Consider the following 25,209-nt stretch of genomic DNA (forward strand, 5'->3'; position numbering starts at 1 on the left):
ATTGTCTATGAAGTTCCCGAAAATCTGTATTAGCATGTAGCAGTACAGCTTGTTAAAGTGCAGTGTGTTGGTACATTTGACTTTATGTCAAAATTATTGCTATAAAGCATTCATTTTTTTATCAATTCATACACACTTTTTGTGTGGCTCATTAAGGTAAGAGACATGGGACAGTAGTAGGGTTGCCACCCGTCCCGTTTTTCCCAGAATTGTTCTCTTTTTTCACCACCTGTCCCGGGAAAAATAAAATCTCTCCCAGGACACAGTTTGTCCCGTTTTTTTAGGGAAAATGACAAAACCTCATTGGATTTCCGTCTGTGGTCTAGATTGGGTTGCCAACCCTCCCGTAAAATACGCGATTGCCCCATATTTGGCAACTAAAAAACCTGTCCCGTAATGAACTGATACGGGACGCACTCCACTTTGTCCCGTATATTTCGGTTTCGGGGAGCCCCCCCCGTCGTGGACAGACTTGAGAGACCCCCCTGAGATGTCCCGGATTTGAAACTCTAGGAGGTGGCAACCCTAGACAGTAGGCTGTGTGGTACAAAACAGTTCCAGTTTAGAATTTTCTAATTCAGCATTCCAAAATCACATCTTGCTAATGTCTCCCTCCCCCCCCCTCTCCCTCTCGCTCTCTCTCACTCTTTAAAGTGTCCTTCTTTGTATTGTGATGTTTCCAGACCTGGACCATGAACACGGCGAAGCTCCCCAGCAGCAGTGAGCATGGTTTAATGTTGAAGGTAATCTGCTCACAAAGTCATTCCAATCACGTGCACGCACCCCGGATCACACAGCTCACATCCATTTGAGGCGATAAACACTTTGCCTGCAATGGAGTCCCTTCAAACCCCAGCTGCATAAAACAAAGTATGCGGTAACACAAACGTTTGACAATAGGCAGCCGTTCAGCGATGCGGGGGCTGGGAGGTGTTGGGGATGGGGGATGGGAGGGCTTGAACCCGGCCTCGCTGTACTGACAGTAGCTGGTAATGAGAAGTACACGCAGCCGGTTGAGCAGCATTTGTGGTCGCAGCTTTCGGCCGTTGTGTGCAACAGTTGAGCGCGAGTGAGTTAATGATACACTTTACACAACCGTGGAATTTTTGTGGCTGTGGAGACGCCGACACTTAAAAGCAGGAAGTTGCCCTACACTTTGCTGCTGTATTCCTTCTCGGTGATGATTTTCTCACGGGCTATAAATCAAGACGCGCACAGTTATCGACACAGTGTTGAATCAGAGCACCGCTGTAAAGTCACTCCACTATGCAGGCCAATTTGACGTTTGGCTGCATTGTTTGTTTTATCCCTCTGGGCGCGCTGTGAGAGATTGTTTGTTAGGGAAAGGTCAGTGGCTGCTCTGCGATGTTGCGGTGTACTGAGGCTGCAGCCACGGCGGCAAATTGGAACGCGCGCGATAGTGGGACAATGAGTCTGTAATGAGGCTTTTTCCGTCTGTGTTGACAGCGACCTGTTGCTGCAATCGTGAAGAGAAACAATCACTTAGCATTGCACTGGCAGCTGGATCGCTCGGATTTCAACTCGTCGGTCTCGCCAAGCACTCTTAAAATGGCAAGCACTCCACGGGAAGCAAACTCCCAGGAAGCATTAGCCTCCTGGCCACCTCCAGTCGTACCTCCCTGGGTTGCCGCCCGTAAATCTCCAGAAGGAGATAAAGAGGACAGAGAAGACATGGCTGTGAACCTTGCTACTTGCTGCTGAGATAAGTTTGTGTCCTACAGCAGCTGCAGTTTTTACAAATGAAATGGCACAGAGCGCTTTTCAGACTGGAGGAAAAATGTTCTTGCTTTACTCCCGGCTGAATTTGGCAAGAGTTTTAGACAGACGTCAGGGTGCGCAGCGGCTGGCCATGGGAGTTGATGTGTAGCAAATGTCGCCTTTTTCAACCGTGTTGCCAAGTCCTTAGTGGGAAAAGTAGCTATCGGCGTTCCCATACGTCTCCAGATGTTTCTCGATGATGTCATCCGCCAAGCAACCAGACACACTTGGCAAAAAGTGAATGGAGAGCAGCTTTGAATTTTTCTCTTTCGTTTGATTCTAAATGTGTGCGTGACTTTTTCAGTACGTATGCTTGTGTCCTATATACTGTTAAAAATATATTATGAGGTGTAGTTTCTTTTTTTCTTTTTTTTTTTTCGTTTTGCGGACACAACGCAGCCCCGCATTGTTGTAGGTCTGTCTGGCTACAATTTAGGTCACCCAATTCTAAAGTCATTGCAAGAAAGCCGCAGAATGCCTCATGCAACAACAGGAGGCCTCCAGCCGCACGTGCTACCTGGCTATAGAGTGGCAGAAACAATTCTGATTGGCCCGCTTCGATGTCACGGACAGAAGGCTTCACCTGGTCCCCCTTCAACTTCCTGCCTCACCCTTTATGTGCCTTTCCACGGGCTCTTTTACAGATGGATAGGTGATACAAGTGCTTGAGGATTAAGGAAATGTTCCTTCTGGCTGACAGGTTTGCTGACAGTCAGGAGAAGTGATCGCGTTAACCCCGGGCCTGGAATGCGGGCGCATGTCTGAACGCTTCGCCGTCAGATTATCGAGTACTTGAACGAGTGCCTCGCGCCCGCCGCGGAACCTCCTGCCGCTACCCCCTTCCCCCTCCCCTCCCCCCTTCCCCTCCCCCGCTGCTCCGCCGTTGTGTGTTTTGACAGGCGGCACGCTTGATTGAGGAGTCGTAATATGGGATATTTTACCGCTCGTCGTCTCCATCTTTCATCCGCGGCGCCGTCACAACACAAATCATTTAGCGCCACGGCAGGTAGAAGGCCGTCCCTCACAGCCAGCCGCCGTCTGACAGGCGTCACGTACTCATTTCCCCTCCAACCGTGGACGGAAATTGTGCTTTTTTTCCCCCGCTCTTCTTGCAGCCCCTGAGTCTCCGTTTGCAGTTTGTTTGGTAGAATCCAGGGCCCTGTCTTTTCAATGCACTGGTGTGATGTTTTGGCTGAAAACACCTGGGGGACGTGTGTCTGTGTGTGCGGGACGGAGGGGGGCGGTCCTGTGGGACGACAACACACGTCATCTGCTGTTTTTCCCCGCGCCGCCTTCAACGCCACGCCAGGCGCTTGACGGTCGACGTCGTCTAATAACCGCGGATGGGCTGACATTTGCATGAGGGGGTGTTGAGGCTGGCAGGGGAGCAGCCGGGAGTTCATGCGTGTTGCATTCAAAGTGAAGGAGAAGGGGGGGGGGGGGAGGACGTCTGAGGGAGGACCGTGGACGGGGTCCGTCCTGCTCTCCAGCTGTTACTCAGGCGGAGAGAAGGCCCAGGATGGAGCGATGGGAGTGCCGCAGCGCCGCAGTCTCTGCAAATTAAAGGTGTCCGCCGCGCTCCCTCCCCTCCGTTCCAGTCTGGGCTCGGAGTGTCTTAAATGGAGCTGTCACAGAGGCCGGTGGCTCTCCGCAGTGGCGGTGGGATCACTTTGGACTGGCTGTAGCCTCCATCTGTCAGCCTCCATTAGCTCCTTCAATCCGAATAGCACTCTTTTTATTTGCTCCGTAATTGTTTTTCTCCCCCATCCTCCTCTCCTCTTTCTATCCCACACTTATATAATTGCGATTAATCATTCAAACTTTCCGGCTCCACTTTAATGTATTTGTTTTGCTGAAGATTGATTGGTCTTTCATAAAGACAGACTCACGACAAGCGGGAAATCCTATTTCTCTCTCTCTCCCATTTTTTCTTTTTTTTTAGCTTCTTGACAAGCGCCTTTCAAGGTCCTCTCCCCCCCAACTGCTTCATGTTTGAAATTGGCTGATGTTTAAAAAAATTTCCAAAAGGGATTGATCCCGGCATTTCTCTCTCTAACTTCTTCGCCGCCTGCATCGGAGACCGCCACACTGAGCTTTCCCTTTCAAGATCTGATGGGTAAAATGATTTTGAAGGCTCCCTGAGAGAGCGTTCCTGCCTTGCATACGAATGAATGGGGAAACGGTGCAGGGTGCAAGTCTGCCCTCAGCGCCCAGTGAGACATCTCTGTCCTCACCGCTTTAATGTGAATGTCATGTTAAATGTTCTTTCCATAAATACATCATGAATACTAATCCATATGTGAGCCGCCCTGCATGGTTCTTAATAGAACACTTTTCGCTGTTACGCCATCTTGATTAATGAACGTTGAGGCTGCCTCTGCTTAGAATGTAATTCTGGAGTTCTTCGAAAAATGACACGAGTTCTCATGATTGAAGGATCGAGACAGAAACCTGCAGGTGTCCTCCACCTAGTGGCAGCACAGGGTACCGCACCCCAGCCTTGCAATCCATTCGCAGCCCCGTCCCTGCCTCTCAGCGCCCACTCATATCTTCCCTGCGATGAAATATTTGATTAAAAGCAGATGTGTTTATATTGGCAGAGAGAGAGAGAGCGCCACTTTGGCCCTGTGCAGCGCAAGCACATATATGGAGGGACAGTCCAGGATTTAAGTGTTTATGGATGAACTCATGCCACGCTGAGCCGTCGGAGGCCAGTTGTAATACAGAGCTATATTTAAACCTCCCCGAGGGCGCCATTAAATCATGTAATTTCTTCGTCAGGCTCGGCTGACCTCATTTTAATACTCGCATCAGACAGCTTCGTATATTTATATATATAAATATATATTGTTCAACTTTGAATTTAACATCTTCCTTTGTTATCCTATTGCATTTTATGTGAAAGACTTTCTGAAGACACGCTTTTCACATGAGACCCAGCAGCCAATAATTCTTTATTTGAATTGTGGAATGCGGAGGAGTGTTTTTTTTTAATTTTGTTGTTTTATGGCTGGCGTGTGTGTGTGTATGTGTTTGTGTGTGTGTGTGTGTGTGTGTGTGTGTGTGTGTGTGTGTGTGTGTGTGTGTGTGTGTGCGTGCGTCTTGGCTGCCAGGGAGATTTGAAAGCTTGGCTATGTATAGTTTTGCAAAGTGCTGCAGTTCATTTGGACCACCAGGAGGAACGAGAGAATCATAAAAGGTTGATGCAGGAAATGGCCTCGCCGCTGTGTTCTCCTTTCCGGGGACGAGAACACAGTGAGCGTGCTTCTCCCTCAGCTGAATAATTTGTAGCGTTGATTAATTGATTTTTTTTTTTTTTTGCTGCATTGGTTTCACTTCTAACGCTGTCCGGAGATTATGCACGCTGTTTAATCAAAGTTTTGCTATTTCACCGTAAAGGTAAGCTTGTTGTTGGCTATTAGGGCTTTACCGCGTCGCTGCAAATGTCTTCAATTATACGCGAACCAGAGCAGAAAACCCTGGTCTGTTTTGCTCCTGCAGCTGCTGCACTTCTAACCTCGAGTGGGTGTTCAGATCCACAGGGAATGGAGCATTCTCCCCTGTTCTCCTCAGAAGTGTGCCGCGGAGACGGGGGTTGGAGAGACAGACTCAGACGCAGATATTTATAGAGGGAGTGGGAGAGAGTGAGATTGGGGCCCGACAGGTTAAAGTAAAAAAAAGGGGGTGCGGCATGACGGAAGAAGAGAAGAAGCGGCAGGGTTGTCTGGTAAAAGGAGAAGCTGATGCCGGCAAATGAGGTGGAGGCCAGAAGATCAAGGGAGGGGCGATGCTGCCGCCGACAACGCTGGGGCTGTGCTGCACGTCCAGGCGGGGGTCACGGTGGCGCGCCACTGTTTGCATGACCCTAATTAAATCCTGCAGATATTGCGCATGAGTCACCGCAGGGTTGGAAGAGGTCCCCTGCAAATAAGATCCATTGTTTCACCCCTACGTGTCACCTACAGCCCAGCCTGTTAAGTGGGCTTTAATGTCCTGATCATTAAAATCCTCCTTTAAAACCAAGAGGGATTTTTTAAAGACTAAGCTTTAAAGGTCATATTTTGCTAAATTAATATGCCAGCATTTTCTTATATATTTTAATTCTTGTTTTTTTTCTTTCTATTGAGCTGTTCCCTTCATCGGTGGCTACAGCCAATCATCTACCTCCATCTCACCCTATCTTTTGCATCTCCTTCTCTCACACCAGCCAGCTTCATTCCTTGTTTCACTACATCCATAAATCTCCTCTTTGGTCCTCCTCCAGGCCTCCTGTCTGGCAGTTCTAACCCCAGCTTCCCTCTGCTGATATATTCACTATCCCTCCTCTGGACAAGTCCAAACCACTCTGTCTAGACTCTCTGGCTTTAAACATCTAACATGCACTGTTCCTCTGATGTATTCTTCTTCAACAACTTCTTTTGGTTGCCATGTTTTTCAAAATATTTTAAACAGTATAGGATGCTGTCAGTTGATATTAAAAAAAAGTTGAACCAAGTTAGTCACAGTCATTCGTTCCCAATTTTAAAATGCAATCCTTAAATAAGTTTCCATTGGTTTGAGATTTTAGAGAAAGGAAGATGTGTTTGTAAGCAGAGGTGTTGGAAGTAAAAAGTCCCATTAATGTTTACTAACTCTTAAATGAGGAATCATTCACCCACATTCAGAATGTGGGACCAGAATCCTTCCTGAAATAAAAAAAACCTGAAAAAACTTTTTGTCTGTGATGAGGGAACTGTCTGTTCCCTGCGTCCATGAGTCTGCTGGCTTCACTGCATTCAATCTCTGCGAGTTCTCCAAGACTCCCGGTGAGCTTCTGCCGCCAGCGGTAATTACTGTTTCCTATCCAGCAGGGTCGTCCACGGCCAGGCCCATTGAGACCATCCACTAAATATCCTGGATGGCATCAGTCAGACATCCAGATGTTAGGCTGGAGTGCCAGGGGAAGGCAGCACCGAGGAAACAAAGTATGTGTATATACAGTATATATTTTTATATTTACATACATAATGTGAAAGGATTTGGTTGAAGTATGAACTGGCATGGGCTGATATTAATGCATAGTTGATGAGCTCATTGTTACATTGAGCAACGAGGATAGATGGACGTTTGCTGTGTAGGGCCAAAACACAACCAGCCAGTATTGTGTAGAGAGCCTTCAGCTGCAACTTGAGTGTATTTTGTGATGTCTCTGTGTGCCATTTGCTGCACAGCACAGCACGCACAGTCCAATTACCTTCTATTAGTGACTATCTTGAGCAAAATCATGTTCACAGTAAGAAATGGGGACATGGTGGTGAATATATAAGTTTGTAAAAAAGAATGTGGGCATTCACATCAAGGTGTTAAAAGTTTGAGTTGGCTTTGTTGCGCGGATGAAATAAATCTCCAGCCCCTGCTGATTGTCCCAGTGTTTAGAGTTTGAAACTATTGATCTGTTTTGATGTTGTGGTCCAAGAGCAAATTGAATTGTTGGTCCAAAGGCAAATTAACAGAACATAAGTAAAAAAATAAATAAAAAAAAAAGCTTCACATGCTGAAATACGGATTTTATTTTCAGACCCATCGCTGCAGCTGATAACCCTATGATAAAAAAAAACATTTTAAAGCATCGAGGGAGGCTGATTTCTGTCAGTCTTTTGCAATTATGTATGCCCGCCTGTTAGAAAAAAGAAAAAAAATGGGACCAGTTGTGCTTTGAGCATGCTCTGCCGTGCAATCACAATTGCATTAGTGTAAAAAGTGAAAAAGAAATGAAAAGGGGGGCTGATAGCTGTGGGGGCTTCTTTTTTTTTAATAGAAAAAAAAAGGCTGCTTAGTCAAGCACATTATGAGAGTATCAATCCACATTACGACACACTGCCGTTCCACTCATTTACAGCGTGTTTGTCGGCACTCAAATGGGAATATCACAGTTACTCTATTTAAAAGTCACATTCAATATTTGTTATTCCGCCCGTTCGGGCTGGAGAGGAATGCTAATAAGCCCTCGTAAGCTGCGCCGAGGTTTGACTTCTTGTCGCCGCGCTCCAGGTTTTATCCTGGCTTTTGTGAGGCAACACATGGGAAGAGGCTGAAACTCAGGCTTCTGAAGTCTATTCAAGTCACTTTCTTATTTATTTATGTATGTATAGCCTTCCTTCGGCGGAACTTATAATATGCCGGGTGTAGTACAGCCTCTGCCCCCAGATAACCTGGGTTTTATTAATCTGTTTTATTAACATAACATACACAGACCAGATGTGTGTATATATATATATATATATGTATATATATATATATATATATATATATATATATATATATATATATATATATATATATATATATATATGTATATATATACACATATACATACAGCTTGCAAACATCGTTTTGAATATGGATGCAAAGATGATCATTGTTTCGTTTCCAGGCTTGAAGGGTGGTTGTAAAAGTTCTGTACTCTGTCCAAAAGTAAAATGTGTTATTGCTGTTTTTGTATCTCTCTAAAGGGGATGGGGGGGTGCGTGCGTGTCTATGTGTGTTGATTTGACATTTTAGCATAGCCTGCAATTTCTGAAGCCTCTGAAGCATTGCTTCTCTCCTATATTTGCTTTTTTTGGTAGCCAATGGAAGAATGCGTTTAATAGACAAAACTCTCAGGGCAAAACAACTGAATACTTCAGTATTATGCTTTTGAAAAGGGATCAATGAATCATGAGCCACAAAATATTGTATCCACAAAAACCTTTAGAACTTAACATTAACTTGAATAGAAAAAAAGTTTGAAGACTTAAATCCAGCAACAAAATACCTCCCTCTACTTCAATGCTTACTGCATTACATTGATCTGAATCTGACCTGCATCTCAGAAACTAATATTTTTAGTAGAAACAGTTTCAATTTTGAAAAATGTCTGGCAGTTATTTGTTGTCAGAACCTTATTTTTCTTTTGTTTTTGATTCAGCAAATTGTTTATTTGTTTTGTTTTTCTTTTGTTCAGACTTGAAAAACTATATTTGTGCTGTGTGGCTGTTCATTCTGACTGTTGGAGCCAATTGTTAATAGATGTGACTTCATCCCCATTTAGTTTGATCACACTTTTCACTCATTAATACAGAAATCACTGGATGCACCATCTGCTCATCAGAAGCACTTTCCGTTCACACAGGCACCAAAACACCAATTAGAATGAAAAACTGGTAGTTAGTAGTGATGGGAAAACTGGATTACTTTTACTGAATCAATCAATATGCTGCACTCACCAAAGAATATTAGGTTTTTTGGATCAGTTTAGACTTCGAGTTGGTCATGCAGAGTCTCTGAAGTCCATTTGTGGACTTGTGGACATGAGCTCCATCCACTCCCACAGGAGCTGGGTGATTTGTTCATTTTGGGAGTGGGGCCAAGCTACAGTGAACAACTGAGTTATGATGTATTTGTTCGTTCACAGCTCAGCCTCATCGCGGGGAGAGAAAGGGAGAAACACGATACCAGATAATTTCTCCCCAGGGCATTAACTTGATATATTTATCCAAATACAGTTAGAACTGCAGCTGCACAATCGCAACATCTTGTCTGGTCTGGTCTTCGCAGTTAGCCAGGAAGTGGCAGCAGGGACTTGTCAGTGAAAAACTTAGCAGAGATGAGGAACTCTGACTCGCGAGTCAGAAAAACGACTCCGGAGACATCACAAGCTGTCAGAGGTTCCGTACTTTGCTGGCACGCTGTGGCGTATCGACAGAAGAGGAGGATGACTTCCAGCTCCACTGACTTGGCCTTAAATGACTGCAACCTCAATAACGTGTTGTCCTCCATATTTTGGACGCTGGCAGTGTGGGCCTTCCACTCTCTTGACTGCGACGTGTCAAATGTTAGCGGCCGCTTCTGACAACGGGGGGGGGGGGGGGGGGGAATGAAAACAAATTGGACGTTGAGGATGATGGAGGCTGGCTGTGACACTGGTGGCAACAGGCCAGCGGAGTGACTGATGGGCATGTGTCAACCCAACCCCCGCGTAGGGGAAAGCGTCGGGGCGGAGGAGGGGGAGGGGGAGATGAAGGGTAGTCCGCTAATTGGGGCGAGATGTAAAAGTCGCTGTCACTCGGCATCATCCTCACTGATACGTTCGGAGGCAGGAGCCAGCTGAAGCATGGCCGCGGCCGGTTAGTCACCGCCGTCGAGAAAAAGCCGCAATCCCGGGCGAAAGCTCTTTGAGAAACAACTGAAGATCCACGCCGCCGCCGCCGCCGCCGCCGCCGCCGCCGCCGCCGCCGCCGCCGTCCTCTGTTTTAATTAACACCTCTGCGTTTAATTTGCAAGACAAGCAGGCAGGCCGCGGAATTGGCGCCTCGCCCCCGACGACGTTTTCGTCTGTGAGCCGGGCGACGTCCGTCAGCGTGTCATTGCGCATTAGCAGCGACGTCGCAAATTGCCACGGCGGCGATAATTGAGAGTGTGTGGGGGTGGGGTGGTGGGTTTGCTTGGCCGGGTGACCTTGATTTGTTCCCTCTTTTCAAAACTATTTTGACGATGTCTTAGCTTGGGGGGGTGGGGGGTGATGAGGGAGGGAAGGCGGGACTCGCTGCTGAAACCGTCGTGGGGAACGGACGGCGACAGCGACAAACAAAGCGAGGTAAAGAAAGAAACGTGAGTGCTTTTCTTACCGCTGCTTGCGTCGGCTCACCTTTCCCGACCTCTCCCCCAGCTCCGCTCAGCAGCGGCACCCGCTGCTCTCTCGAAAATTACAGTTGGACAACGCAATTTAATTTCCCTCCCAATTATACTTCTCTCTCCTCGCGTGTAATCGAATATTGCTCTACAATAGCTGGCAAAACTACGACTCAACAGGTATAATTAGACCTAACGTAACCGTGTAATTAGATTAATCTGCCTCTGGATAAAAATAAATAAATAAACAAATAAATACATAAAATCCCAGGCTCCTCTCAGCGGTTGTGTAACACTGATACTTGGCAATGTCTCCTCTCGCTAATTTCCGCTCTCCGATCTAATGATGGGAACTGAGCCGACGCGGTTGCACAGAGTAATTTGAGTGGCTTTTAAAAGCTGCAAAAAGGTCTAACTGGGGGAAACAACTGCAATTACAGGACTGGCATTAGCATGAAGCGACACCCCGGAGCTGCACTCATGCAGCAGGTGGGTAATTGGCCCTGAGCTGCGTGCCGGGCGCTCTGCCGGGGGCTGCCCTTGTCTGCTGATGGCGGGGCGGGGGAGGGGGTTGCCTCGTGCACCTCTGCGAGGGCCTATCAGCTCGCTGCCCTCTGAGCCGGGCGCAGCCGATCCATAATTAACCCGCGTGAAGAGGAGATGGGTCAAACGGTGGTGTCGGTGTTTGTAGCTGAAGCTGGGATCTCGCGTGCCTCCTTCGCTCCCGCTCAGATCACATGTGCACTTTGTTTATTTGCATGCAGGCAACGTCGGCGAGAGATAAAGATGCTTGTGTTGCCGAGGATGAAAATGAACTCCAGAGGCCTTTCCGGTGTTAATTGAGGCTTAATGTGATTTGTTTTGCCGGCCCGTCCCAGTCCATTAAATCGGCTCCCTCGTGATCGCCCTCTAATGGCTTTCGTTTGCTACGTGTGCTTAAACAACCTGCGAGCGGCAACTGTAAAATGATAAGGTTAATGCTGCAAAGTGAATCCCCGTTTGAGCCGTCTGTCTTTTGGCCAAAGCCAAAAGGGTTGTCGGTGGCTCGTGATGTTTCAATTAGCGCTCGCTCATGTGTGTGCGCTCGTGATAACCTCACCCGCTCTGTCTTGCCAGGCTTGGCTTGGTAAAGAGTTTCGGCTGGGGAAAGCATTTCCCGCATAGCTTCCCATTTAATTTCCCAAACCATTATAGCCTTAAGCAGCTACTGTTGATCCTCAGTCACTGGGCACAAGTTCGTATGTACAAATGTGACTCTAAGAGCAGGAGGGCTCCCGCCACTTCTAAATACTCAAAGTAAGAAAGAGGCTGAAACATGCAAACCCCTCACACACAGGCCTTTCCTCAACTTGTAATTGAAGCCCAGACTGGCTGTGAAGCGACACCACTAAGAGCTGCGCCCACAGGCGGCAAAAGTATTCACATTCCGTACTTAAGTAAAAGTATTGATACTTTATAGAAAAAAATTACGATGATAAAAGTACTGGTTTAACATCTTTACTCAAGTATAAGTGAGAATGTACAGGTTCTGAAATGTGCTCAAATAAAAAAATTGAAATGATTTATTTTGCAATGCATGAATTACAATTTTATATTTATCTACACAACAACATAGTTAAAATAGCTCATCTTCAAACAACAACAACAACAACAACAACAACAATTACTTTGAACAGAATTTGAATCTTTTAAACACTTTTAAACACGAAAATAAGAAGCATATTTCTTACCGGTGTAAGAAGTAAAAAGATAAAGATGTTTGTGTACAAATGTAGGGAGTAAAACTAAAAAGTTGTCAGAAAAAGAAACACTCAAATAAAGTACAGATACCTAAAAAAAAATCTGCTTAAGTACAGTAACAAAGTATTCGTACTTTGTTTCCTCCCACCTCCAACTGCGCCTCTCTGCAGCTCTCACATTTTCTGCCGCCGCTGCCGCATTGATTCTTATTCCATTAATTCTATTTTTGTACCTTTTGAAAGCAGAAACAGCAAACGTGTGCATTGAGACAGAGCAATCATGTTCTGCCGAAGAGGGAAAAAATATGAAAGGTTTCCTTCCACAGTACAGCCCGTGACCTCATCAGCCAAAGACACAGGTGCTTTACGCAAGCGACCTCCTTTTTTTTAATGCGACAATGTCATGTCTTCTTCTTCAGTGGCACCAACAAAGGACCAACAAAGGAAAATTCTCTTTTCAATTATAGTTTGAAGGGGCTACAGGTGCAGGCCTGCAGGGAACGTATTTATTTATAACAGACGGGCCTGTTGATCCACACGTCACAGCCGACTAAACCGATCACTCTTGAGTGACCTTTCTGCATTGGTGCAGCTGCACTGCACTTCATGAATGTTTAATGGGAGTGCTGGCGGTTTCGGGCCTGCCCGGCCGGGTTTTTGCTGCATGACAGACAGAAACGCATTAGTTTAAGGCAGAGTGGACGGGAAAAACAGTGGGTGCCGCACGAGCAAGGACACCAGACACAACGTCTGACGCGTAAACACCCACCCGGGTGTGCGCAGGAAGCGGTCGAGGAGGCGCGAGAGAGGCAGGCCATTACACGCACAAGCACACACAAAGTTTGGCTTTTGCTTCACGTGCGAAGCGTTTACTGCGTTTGCGTAAAGCTTTTTAAAGATCTCATTGGAAGATGTATGGAAGAAGCACATTTTAAAAGGACTTCCTCAAATTCTCAGTAAAGATAGTACGCACGCTTGGGACTGTTGAAGGTGGATTTTCAAATCAGAGCGGATGTAGCAAGCAAGTGTTTTACGGGAACACGCTTGGCGAATGAACTTTAATGTAGTTAACATGCATCTGAATTGACTGCGGCCTGCAAAAATAATTGCAACCTTTGCAATTCTTTGCAGTCTTCCCTGTAATTCCTAAAATCCTCTCCACTCATCTGCTGGTTTTGTTTACCTCTGCTTCCTCCGGTAAGCCGTAGCGCCACCTGGTGACGCTTAACGCGCAGACTCTTTAATTTGCATCAATTAATGGAAATGCGACACGTGCTAATTAAGCACATTTCCAAAAGTTCCTGAAAACTTGCTTGTAAACTGGATACCTGGCCGTCATGTAGGCCTAATTTTGACAATTAAAGCCGGCAGATTTCACTGAAAAAGTAACATAAGATAAAAAACACCGAAGATGGAAGAAATAAAGAGAAGTGGAGCGAGCACTGCTGTTGACATATCCTAACAAGAGTTTTCCTTTTTAAGTCAGTCTCCCAGCACGCATCCCCCGACACCTTCCCTGTCTCTTTACATCTTCCATCCAACGGCGTACGCTTTCCAGACACAAAAGGCACCTCCAGCTATGGCTTGCAAGGAAAAAACATTAACATGAAAAACCTAATTGGCTTTGAGAGGAACTGGAATTAGCGCCTGGCTGGTAAAACTGGTTGGCTCGGCAGTTGGACACCTTCGCTGCCGCCTTACCTGACTCATAAAAAATGCAGCGACAACACGTCCCCAAAAGCCTTCGCCGCTCCCGTCCATGTGGTATTTTGACTACGGAGGCGCAAACAACATCACGAATCAAAGGCCGCCGCTCTCTGTTTGCACGGTAAACACAATCAGCCTCTCACGTCCACCCGACAGCGCCGCGCTCCTCCAGCTTTGTGGAGGGGACGGCACAAAGGGAAACGGCAGTCGAGTGTGGCGTGAAGTGCGTGTGTGGGAGACTTTGGCTACTTTGAACACCGGGGGAGTGCGGGGAGGGTTGAGCATTAGTGAAAGTTCGTTGCCAGTGCCACAATTGGGCGGAGCCTCTGTGGCTCTGAGCTGAAATGAGTAAGAAGATGCAGTTGCGAGAGTCGACGGCTCACACGTCTATCTGGTGAAGAGACAAACCTGTCTACACATTCTAGCAGACCAATCAGATGTGGTTCTTCTACTTTAGCCAGGGCCCCACAGCTCATGCCTTCTTATTGGCTGGAAGGCCTACATTAGCTGCTCTTAACTTCCCCCTGGCAAATTGTGCCGCGGAGTGTAAAGCAAAAAAACCATATTTTCCGCTGACAAATAAATCCTTCCAATAAAATGTTTTGCAACAAGACTGTGGCTAAGGAGGCGGAGCGGGTTGTCCAATGACCAAAAAGTTGGCGGTTTAAGTTCCACTCCATCCTAGTCCGTTGTTGTGTCCTTGGGCAAGACACTTAACCCTACATTGCTCCCAATGGGGCTGGCAGTGCCTTGCATGGCAGCAGCCGCCCATTGGTGTGTCAATGTGTGAGTGAATGGGCGAATGAGAGGCCTTTGTAAAGCGCTTTGGGGTACTGTGAAGGTGCTGGAAAGCGCTATATAAGTGCAGTCCATTTACCATTCACCGTTTAAAACTGCTGTCGCTGCCGCACAAGTGCTGATGCCGTTGCTGCAGCTACAACAAGGTGCCATTACAAGTGAAGGAAAGGTGATTGATAATGGAATCTTTAGACCTTTGGGTGGTATAAAGAGTTTCTGTTCATGGCTAGCAAGATGGATGCGCAAGAATTCAGAATTCTGAGTTAGAATGTCAGCAATCCAGCTGTGTCTAAGTACGATTTTTTGAACTAAAGAAGTAATAAGGCCGCTCTGATGCATGCAAAGTCAATCCCCGCCTGTGAAAATGACAGTAGAGATAAGCAGCCCGTTGTTCCCCCATGATTATCTTTACTGCTTAACTTTGCCAATATACAAGAGCCCGGTTCATCCCTCTGATGCTTTGCTTCACCTTGAGGAAACTCGTCAAACCTTCACCAGGGCTTAGTTTAGAGAAGCGACGGGGAGGGAAATGGGTGAGGGAGCCCTCGGCGCGATGCAGAGAGTACACCTCATTGATAATGCATCAGCAGGGGGAATCCATCAGGGACGGCATCCATTTAATGCATGAAGCGGACGTTTATGTATTAAAGTGCAGCTGCCTGGCCGCGCCGTCACTCTGAACCGTGTGGGCCGGCACCGTTTTGGGTCTGTGGTCTCCTGGTGGCGTTGAGCTCCAGTCTCACGGACCTCAAGGCACTCCTGCTCGTTTCCAGACAAAAGAAAAGGATGACAAATACATAAAACATGATTTTTAACATGGGCAAATTCCACCTTGTGCGGTTTCAGCAACCTCTCCCTCCACCTCTGTCTCCGTCTCCGCCTAAGCCCCGCCCCTCCGCACGCACGTCCTCATATCTGTCGACCCACTTGATGGAGCTTTCAGGGGAAAACACGAACCCGGTGCAGTGCGATTACCGAAGGTGCTTCAACAGGGGGGTCGGCCTGGCATTTCTTCCTTTTTTTTTTGTTGTGACTCTGACCTTTGAAAATATCACAGATTAAATCTTTAATTATTTATGAAGGCTAGCGGAGGGGACGGAAGAAGAGAGGGCGACGTTGCCGAGCGCGATGGCAAAAAACTGCGTCAATGCAAAAAAAAAAAAAAAGGAAAAAAGTTCAATCTATAGTATTGTACATTCACGGGTGCTCTGCTGAGTGGGGACTCCATCAGATATGCCGTCGGGAATTTCCCCCCCACTTTTTACTCCTGTATTCTTGAGTTCTGCCATTTGTATTCAAATGTATACACAAAGATTGCGCTCAAGCAGGCGTCACAGTGTTTGAGCCAACCTCGAAATGGCAGCCTCAGATACTCCTCACGTCCTCATTCTGTAAACATTCCTGACACTTGCGTTTGAAAATAATCAAATAATCATGATGCGGGGAGGAAAAAAATAGATAAACAAACAACAGAGAAAATAACTGCGCGACATGAGGGGGGAAAAAAGGGGGTCCCAGGAGAATAGGCTCTACCGGCGTTTGATATGCAAATTCTCCTTTTCATCGGAACGCCCGTTAAATGTCAGGAGGGGACACCGGGGGAGGGGCTGAACAGCTCAATTAGAGAGCGCTAACATGCATCATTCCAAACAAGCCGCGAAATGAAAGGAAATCGCCCAGATTGATCGGCGGCATCAGCGCAAATCAATCGGAGTGGCAGCGTGAAAATGCACACGCTCTGGTTCGCGGGGGGGGGAGGGGCGGATAGTCGTCTGAAAATTGCAGATGGGGATTTGGAACGGTATCGACATAATCATGTTCCAGCTGATGAAGCTGCCGATCAGCAAATTTTTTTTTTTTTTAAAGCTGCATGCAAAATTGAAAGCGTTGTTGTGTTTCCAAGAGACCACATTCACAGAGGATCTGACAGATGTTTCTTAAAAAAATATTGTTGGAAAAGGACTAGCTAATCCTCCATGGTGAAAATATATTTACTTCCCTGTTTAGAAAAACGTAAAATCACATTTTACCCTGCAGCACTGGAATAAGGATACTTTAGCATGCTGGTCTACTGTAGCCTGACGGGAGAAGACGTGTCCTTGGGTAATTTGTCTTGTCACCCCAAAGGACACATCTTCATACTCATCAACAATGCAACTATGCTCATGCGTCAATGCCCACCTGCTAGACAGAAGGACTTGCAACACAGGCCAGCCTAGAGGTGCTGCCTCTTATTCATTAAAAAGGCAATTTATTTGCTCAGCGTGAGAAACGTCCATGTATATATCTGGGTGACATCAGGTGTAGTAGCAGGAAACTGCCCCTAAGTAACTTTACTCATTCTTGACATTATGTCTTCAGTCACAACAATCAACAATAGAACAGATGACAAGGGTCTTCAATATGCACATACTGTCTGGAAGTGTTCTCATTGGTATCATTGGTACCATTCGGGACTGTATGCAGTATTACACTGTTGTATTTACTCTGTTCACACTGTAACACATTTGTGTTTTATGTGAGAATGCACATGTATTGCAATTTATCATTCGCTCTCTGAAGCTAACAGGGACAAATATAAACGTTTACTTGTTTGCGAAATGCTTCCTTACCGCTAATTCTAAATGCCACTGCGTCTTACACATTGGCCATTAAAAATGCTAAAGTTTGCTTTGACGTTTGTCGCTTCAAGTGTAAGCTCATTGTTGTACTGATGTCATTTAGCCCTCCACTGATTCATTTAGTTGTTGCTTGCCATTTAAAAACAGTGTCTCTGAAGCGAGGACGTCTCATTCTACGGCCTCCTTGATTCCTCTCAAGATGCAAGAGCTGTGATTAGCAGGAATAAAAGACCCTGCTTTACTCACATCTCCTTGTTTTTTTTGTTTTTTTTTCTGTTGGAGATTTCTGACTGCTGACTCGCAATCAATCTCCAAACCAGTCTTCAAATCATTATTTGAGGACCGGCATGCAAACCTGCCAGTCCTTCCCTGTTGTTGCCAAATTTGTCCACCTGCCTTGTGTTTCCACACATGCCAAGGACCGATTTGGCCGGTGGCACTATCACCTGTGTCGGTTTTGTTTGTCACCAGTATTATGCAAAAAAAAAAGCTACTGAAGTGATTTCTACTGGGGGATGGGTGGCGTCGGGAGAGGGGAAAGAAAGAACCAATGAAACCCTTGGAATTGCATGTGAATAAAAGGTGGTGTGTGGAGATATTTTGAGTCTCTTTATATATTCTGAAATGGAGCCTTTTTAGCAGCTTTCTAATCTACCTTCCAGGAAATTACGGATGGTCCTCATTTGCATTCATCCAAGTTTTATTCTAATTATATTTCAGGTAATCCCCCGCATTCTTCTTTGTGTCATTTGCTAATGTTTTAATTGCCGTCTCCCGCCTTTCTCTTCCGTCTCCCTGTGCCATCCTGAACTCTATTGTCTCTCTTATGCATGGTGATCATCAGCCTGTTTATTCAGCTGCAACTGTATCTGATTTTCGGTCCAGAGGTAAAACAAGCCGTTTTGAGTCGGACTGATTTTTGCACGCGGTACTTCTTGCTGTCATAAAATTGCCGCTACTCTTCCAGGCCGTCCTACTACCCACGCTTGAGAAACAGGTTGTGCTACATCATTCATTACAAGTTTAGTATTTGCAGAGCCAGTTTTGTTGTGGTGCGCGTGAGGCACAAAACTCTCGATGAATTGATGATTTGATGAGAATGTGATGTGGTGAATGTGGCTATCAGAACACCGTAGCCTCGGATGGTCGGTGCATTTCTTTTGCCCCCTTGCTCTGCATATCCCCCAGAACCCTTGAATGCAAATGCAAGATGTTGAAGATTAAAAGAAGTGCTTGGAATTGTATTCGAAAAAAAAGAAACAACAACATCCCAGGCCGTTTAAGGCTTTCGATGACCTAGTTTCCAGGCATCCATCCAGTGGCTTAGCTGCACTGGAGTCTTCTGATGCTGGCATTCGTAGATTCACTTTGCTGCGTGTGCGTGCGGCGTACATGCATCTTCCAGTGTGTCATTGTCTGCAAGTGTGGGCGTGTTGTCTGCAGATGCATGCAAATGCCTTTTTTTTTTTCTCCTCCTCTCTCCTCTCCAGGTTTATGATCTTTTTTTTTCTCCACCGTGTCAGATACACATCCCGAGTAAGAAAAAAAAAAAAAAAAAATGAAACAGTGACCTAGATATCATTAACCCCCTCGAACCAGCAGGGGAAAAAAAAAGTGTTTAAAAGTAGCGCTGTGCCCATCAATCGACCCGGCCGTGTCAGAACGGAGCGGTTCCCTCCGTTCGATGCAGATCCTCTGATAGGAGGGAGGAATCACCCACTCCCTGCAGCATGTCAGGCTGGCAGCGTGCAAGACAAGCGCTCACAGGCGCGTTGCAGACAGCTGTTGGAATGAATAAGCTTGTCTGAAGGCAGTCTCCTGGCTGTCAGGTACATCACATGAAACGCTTCTTCTTCTTTCTTTTTTTTTTCTTCCTAGAACATAAGAGCGGCTGTTATTTTTGAGACGGCTATCACTTACTCCACCACTCGCAGAGACAGAATGTCTTGAGCGTCGGCTTGTTTTTTATTTATTTATATGTATTTTTGTTGGGGGAGGTGGGCGGCGCGAAAATGCTGCAGAGCACACAGCCACTTGTGGGAAATGAGAGAGTGCTCATGAAGTTTCTTCTCTGTTCCTCGCTGAGTTGATGAGGAACAGACACTGGCATGCTGAGTATGGGGATATTTACAGATATGAAAGACCCTGATTGCTTTTAATGAAATCATTCAAAGTGTCTGCGGCGTTTTCTTTTTCAAAGAGGCCGGTTGAATCATGGAGGCGGCATGAAACCAAGCACTAATATTAACCCATTAACCGTTCATCCTGGTTAGATTGGACTGTCTGTGCGTTCTCGATCCGTTAGTCTCTTTTTTTTCCCCTCACTGGACCCTTTGTAGATCACAAAACCTCATCTCAACTCACACGTGTACTGCCTGATTTAATATATTAGGAGCAACTGTGGCCTGAATGATCGCATTATGTCCTGGAGTGGCTGCTTAGTCATAAAAAAAAGAGGAAAAAAAAGTCATTCAAGGGTATGAAGTGAGGATTGATTCATTCCAGGCAGTGAAGTGATGCTACTTTAAAAGGGAAATTAGTGAGCGAACGGCGTGCTTGATCATGCTTGAGAAGGTTAAACTCCCTGCATTTCAAGCAGCTCTCTTATTTGCGATGAAAAATCTCATTTAGTTTAGGACACACACACACGCACACACACACGCACACACAAATTCAAATAGGAAAAAAAAATGCAGCCTGAGGAGTTTATTGCACAATTCTTAGTGTATCTTGTCTTCACAGTGTACTAAAACACACCCAACATCATGTATCCTGCTTTGTCTTCACAGAGGAACCTCTCCACGCAAACCGACATCCTCCCAGATTGATTGTCAGTGAAACCACACCCTTGGTTAACTTTTCTGCACTTCCCCATATCTTTTCTCGCTTTCGTTTTTGAGTGTGCCAGGTCAAAGAGTGAAACGCGTCATCTGCTGTGGCGATGTCAGTTATGTCTCATTTCTGTCTCAGCGGTGAGTCTGAACGGTTAGAAACCACATTCTGGCAAGGTGCTTTCCAAACACCGGGTGAAGAACTAGATAAGACCCTGTTCCCCTGTGTCCCATTTGGTTCAAATAAATAAATAATAATAACAGAAATGTATTTTCCCCCAGATGAGACTTTAATCGTTGGTTCTTTTGTGCATATCTGACAATGTACGCCAAGCTGGATCAATGTGATTCCAAGATAAAATTCATGAGGATACATCTTTAAAGGCCCAGCCAGAATGGTTTGTCAGCCAGTCATAATATTGTTGGACCAATCAATTTCCCATGAGGGGAACAAGCAGGTGCTGCAGCCAGGGTTTCGTTGTGACTGGAAGAGAAAGCCTGCAACAAAGGGCTGGAGGCCGCACTAGAAGAGGTTTCGTCAGAACATTACCTCATTAAAGAGAGAGCAGACAAAAGAGCAGAAACTGAGAAAGAATGTGAGCGGCTTTGGCAAGAGTTTAGTGGAACACAGCGAGGGAGTGTTGCTTGCCCGCTCGTAATGGTAAACTTCACTTCGCACAGCGTCCTTGTGTACTTTCTCTTGGGACATTGAACAGTTTCCTGCTTTTGTTCATCCATCCATCCATTTTCTATTACCGCTTCTCCCCCTCTAAGGGTCGCTGGGTTGCTGGAGCCTATCACAGCTCTCTTCTTCTCAAAGGTGGGTTTCCACCCGGGACAAGTTGGCGGTTCATTGCAGGGCCATGTGGCTGCCAGTCACTCCCGCGGATAATTTCGAGTTCCCAATTTGCCTCACCTGCATCCTTTTGTGCTGGGTGTGGGAGCAAGCCGGAGCTGCCGAACAGAACCCACGCAGACGCAGAGAGAACATGCAAAATTGAACCTGTGACCTTCTTGCTCTGACTGCGCTAGCGACTGCGTCGTCCCGGCTTTGTTCATGAAAAGAATTTCCACAACACTAAGCCGGGAGTCGTGGATGTGCAGCAGAAGGAAGCCAATATGCTAATTTTGTGTGACCAATCAAAGCAAGCTTACACAGAGGCTGAGATGCAAGATAAGATGCGAAAGATAAAGAGCCTGCAGCCTTTTATGATGAAGCTCAAGGAGAAAGATAACAATCCCAGAATCTGCTGGATTTTGGTGAGAGGAGGAAATATACTGAAGTGGAAAGGACGAATTGAATATGCAAATATTTTCATGCCACAGAGTCACTTTTTTTGTTGGATTTTTTTCTTCAGGATGACTCGGCTGGCACGCAGTCCCACCCCGAGGCTGGAGGATTACATGTACACGGCCGAGCCCCTAAACTTCGCCCCCGCACTGCTGATCTGGCTGCGCTTTTATCAGCCCCACCACCGACCCCTCCCCTCCCCCCACCGCCCACCCGTTCTCAGCTCCACTCCGCCGGCCACGAGGACTCCCTCCTCCTCAGGATGCCGCCCGTTGTTGCCCTGACAAAGGTCAATCCATGAGTAAATGCACTTGCGGGCCCACCTGAGGGTTGAAGCTCCACCTGAGTGTCACTTCGCAGAGCCGGGCCGATCGACTCGGCTTGGTTTGCTCTAATAAGTGACTTTTTTTTGTGATATGGATTTGTTTTGAGACAATCTGAGCTATTTTCATGCTAATTCTCTAAAACTCCCACACGCTCGTCTAAAACACACGCACACACACAATTACAATCGCACTCACAGCGACAAACACACACCCACATTCAATTTCACAGGGTGAATTCAGGACTCGGGGGCAACAAATAGCGAGCAGGGTGAAGCTTATTCATTCATCCCCCGAGCGGCTCCTCACCCCACCTACCTCACCTATCGCCGTTGCATCACATCTCAATATTGCGCGGAGGTGTGCCGCCAACGCGCTGCTGACACATCAAAGGGCTGCGGCAAATCCGCCCTCCTCCTCTGAGCCCCACAGCTATGTCACAGCTGTTCCGGGGTCGGCCAGCGAGGCGCGGGGAGAGGCCAGGCATGACTAAAGAGCGCGGCAGTCCTGTTAAAAAATGGATTTCTCCATTTCCCACTTCGATGAGTTGAAGTTAGCGCGGCAGCCTGTGGGTAGAGCTCGATGGCTTGCCGGCTGCCCAGGTGAATCTGAGGCGTCGGCCGGGGAGGCTGCTGGGGTCGGAGAATGTGTGCGTTGGAGCAGAAGTGATGGGGGAAAAAATTATTTTGGTTGAGCCTATTTTTCTGTCTCAGACTTTTCTCCTGAAGTTAGAGTTATGCTTGAGATAACTCAAAAAGTGCTTATTATGTGTGTACACACACACACATACACACACACACACACACACACACACACACACACACACACACACACACAGACACAGACACATACACTCCTGTTTCCCTGTCCCTTCCTCTTCACTGCTGGCCAGTGTTTGAGAGCCTTGCAATCACTTTGGACTTCATTTGTTTTTGTTTTTCACAAGCCTCGCTAATTAAGAATTTAATTATGGCTATGAGCTAAACACGGGCAACAACACTCCACCGCACATCCCCCCACTCATGTTTAAAACATCTTTAGGTTCCCTCGCCTCCTCTCTGCCTCTCCCTTGCTGCTTCCTTCCTTCCTTCCTTCCTTCCTTGAGTGTGCTTTCAGTGTAGCTAGAGGTAAGATTTACCCTGCTGGCAATGAGGGAGGGGCATTGGAGAAACTTTTGAGCAAGTTCACACAAGCATTCGGTTGGACAGGTGAGAGGTTTCTACTGCTTGTTGCTGCCTGTTGACATATAGGCCTGTTTGCTTGGAATGCAAACCATCAGTGACTAAATATCCTGATTTAAATGTGATATTTGATGGTTCAGGTCAGTTTAAATCAGTGAAACTGTTGATTACACATACAGTTGCTTTCTCCTGTTTTTTTTTTTTGTGTGTGTAGCTCAGGAGGTACAGCGGGCTGGAAGTGCCTTGCAGGGCAGCAGCCACCCATTAGTGTGAGTGAATGGGTGAATGAGAGGCCATTGTCAAGCACTTTGGGGTACTGTGAAGGTGCTGGCAAGCGCTATATAAGTGCAGTCGATTCACCATTTACCATTTTTAAACCCAGCGATGTTACTGTATTTCACTATAGTGATGCTGGACACCAGGGATGGGCGATATGTTATGATATAGATTATGATACGTTTAAAAATTCCCCACGGTGAGAATATGTCATCTCGCGATAATAACGATAAACTCCTGCTGATGACGTAATTACGTGCGCAACACACTTGCTGCTGGCAGCCGGCAGCTCACGCGTGTAGCACAAGCATGGCGGAAGGCGAGGCTGATAGCGTAGAGCTCGTTGATGAACGTTCTAAGCCGAAGTTCATCCCTGTCGTTTATCCACTCCGTCTTTTCACGAGCGATCTTTCTTTCTATTCTCAGTGGTGCTCATGTTGTTAGCGAGCTGCAGCTTCTTTAAACACGGCATACTCCAGGTGTTCTTCTTCTTCTTCTTCTTCTTCTACCTTCATGGAGTAAACTTACGGCGCCACACCAGGCCTGGCATAGGTACTGCATCGTTTTCAGTCGTTTCCAGCGTATCCGTGTAAACAGGATTTTTTTTTTTTTTTTTTTTTTAATATACGGCTTTGTGTGCGGTTTCAACAAAAATTCAAAAAGATGGAGTTGAATTGTTTTATATTTTTCATCGTCACTTTTATCGTTATCGATATAAATGCCAGAAATTATCGTGATAACATTTTTAGTCCATATTGCCCATCCCTACTGGACACTACTTAAGTGCACCACCTGGAGCTGCTAGAAGGCTCGTCACCCTGCGGGACTGTCGTGTTCACACCCTCTACCTTTCCACTCTTTCTTCACCACGCAGGTCCTTACATCTGGTCTTTGTGCTGCCAGAGTCCTCTGGCGTCTATTTGTCACCGGCGGTTGCTGCGGACAACCGTGACCTCGAAGAGTGGCTCCCTGGGAGAGCCGGCTCGGCGCCACTCCTGATTGAAAAGCCGCGGAGCAGAGAGGTTACGGTCAAGGTGAGTAATAGCGGCTCGTCTATGGTCCCGAGGTTAGCTAATCTCCCATGGCAATCCTGAAAGCAATAGAACGGGAGAGACAGGGGTCCTGGGATGGGACCGGCCAGACCCTGATGGAGCAGTGATGGGGTCCAGTCACAGAGATAGTATTTAATGTCTCCTCTGAAACTGACTCGCGCTCATCTTGGTCATTGAATTATTCTGTGATGCGGCAACAATAACAGTCACTCTGTCTGCTGCTTCGTGCAACGCCCAATGTGAACCCGGTCAAGTTAAAACGTCTACATCCCCTGATTTACAGAGCAAAACTAACGCAACTGTAGTCTTCAGTTAGTGCTGTGTAGTCATAGAGGCCTTCACTCCTGCAAGCACAACTCCACTGAAACATCATTACAACTCATAAATGTTGACTATCAAATGGATCCGTGCATGCCAATAAGGGATGATGATGATGTGGCTTTTGAAAAAGAAAAAAAAAGAAAATGAAAAACCAAGGCAGCAAAAAACACTAATCTAGAATTTCACATTTTCTGACTTTCCTGCTGTTTGGTAGGAAGCCCAATTCATTTCAAAGCACACTGCAGCAGAATTTCTTTGACCCTTTCCTTTCATTCAGAGAAAGGTTAAAAGAGACAGGTGTGTCAGGAGGAAGTGCTCTGCAATACATAATGAGGCACATTTTAAGCCACTCTAAACTATCTTTGGTACTCATTTTAAAAACAAAACTAACTGTCCAAAAGCTTCATTCGTTCATTTATTTTTTTGGGATATGTCCACGTAGAAACTGTCCTTGCCTAACAAACGTTCACCCTAGTGTAGAAATGATGGAGTGCGCTGGGTTTTCTGCAGTGTAGGAGTCGCTGGGAGGGGGGTTCATCGGTGCGCTGGTCTTTGAGTTATGAGAATCTGCAACACCATGCAGTCCCAGTGCAGCCAATCCTGTTCATTACCGTTGGGTGGAGCGTGTTACAGCGTGTAGC

The 25,209-nt window shown here is 46.4% G+C and overlaps 1 long non-coding RNA gene across 1 annotated transcript in view; it reads left to right on the forward strand.

The window, feature by feature from the left end:
- Positions 1–651: 651 nt before the first annotated feature.
- LOC142883759 (uncharacterized) overlaps positions 652–25,209 on the forward strand; it is a 140,977-nt gene continuing 116,419 nt past the window's right edge. Inside the window, exons 1-3 of the long non-coding RNA XR_012926079.1 lie at positions 652–736; positions 6,627–6,743; positions 24,070–24,229. This is a non-coding gene — a long non-coding RNA (uncharacterized LOC142883759). The remainder of the gene's footprint in view (positions 737–6,626; positions 6,744–24,069; positions 24,230–25,209) is intronic.

Source organism: Nelusetta ayraudi, unplaced genomic scaffold (genome assembly GCF_046127955.1).
Source record: "Nelusetta ayraudi isolate G7.1 ecotype Tasmania unplaced genomic scaffold, CSIRO-AGI_Nayr_v1 ptg000008l, whole genome shotgun sequence".
NCBI classification, from domain to species: Eukaryota; Metazoa; Chordata; class Actinopteri; order Tetraodontiformes; family Monacanthidae; genus Nelusetta; species Nelusetta ayraudi.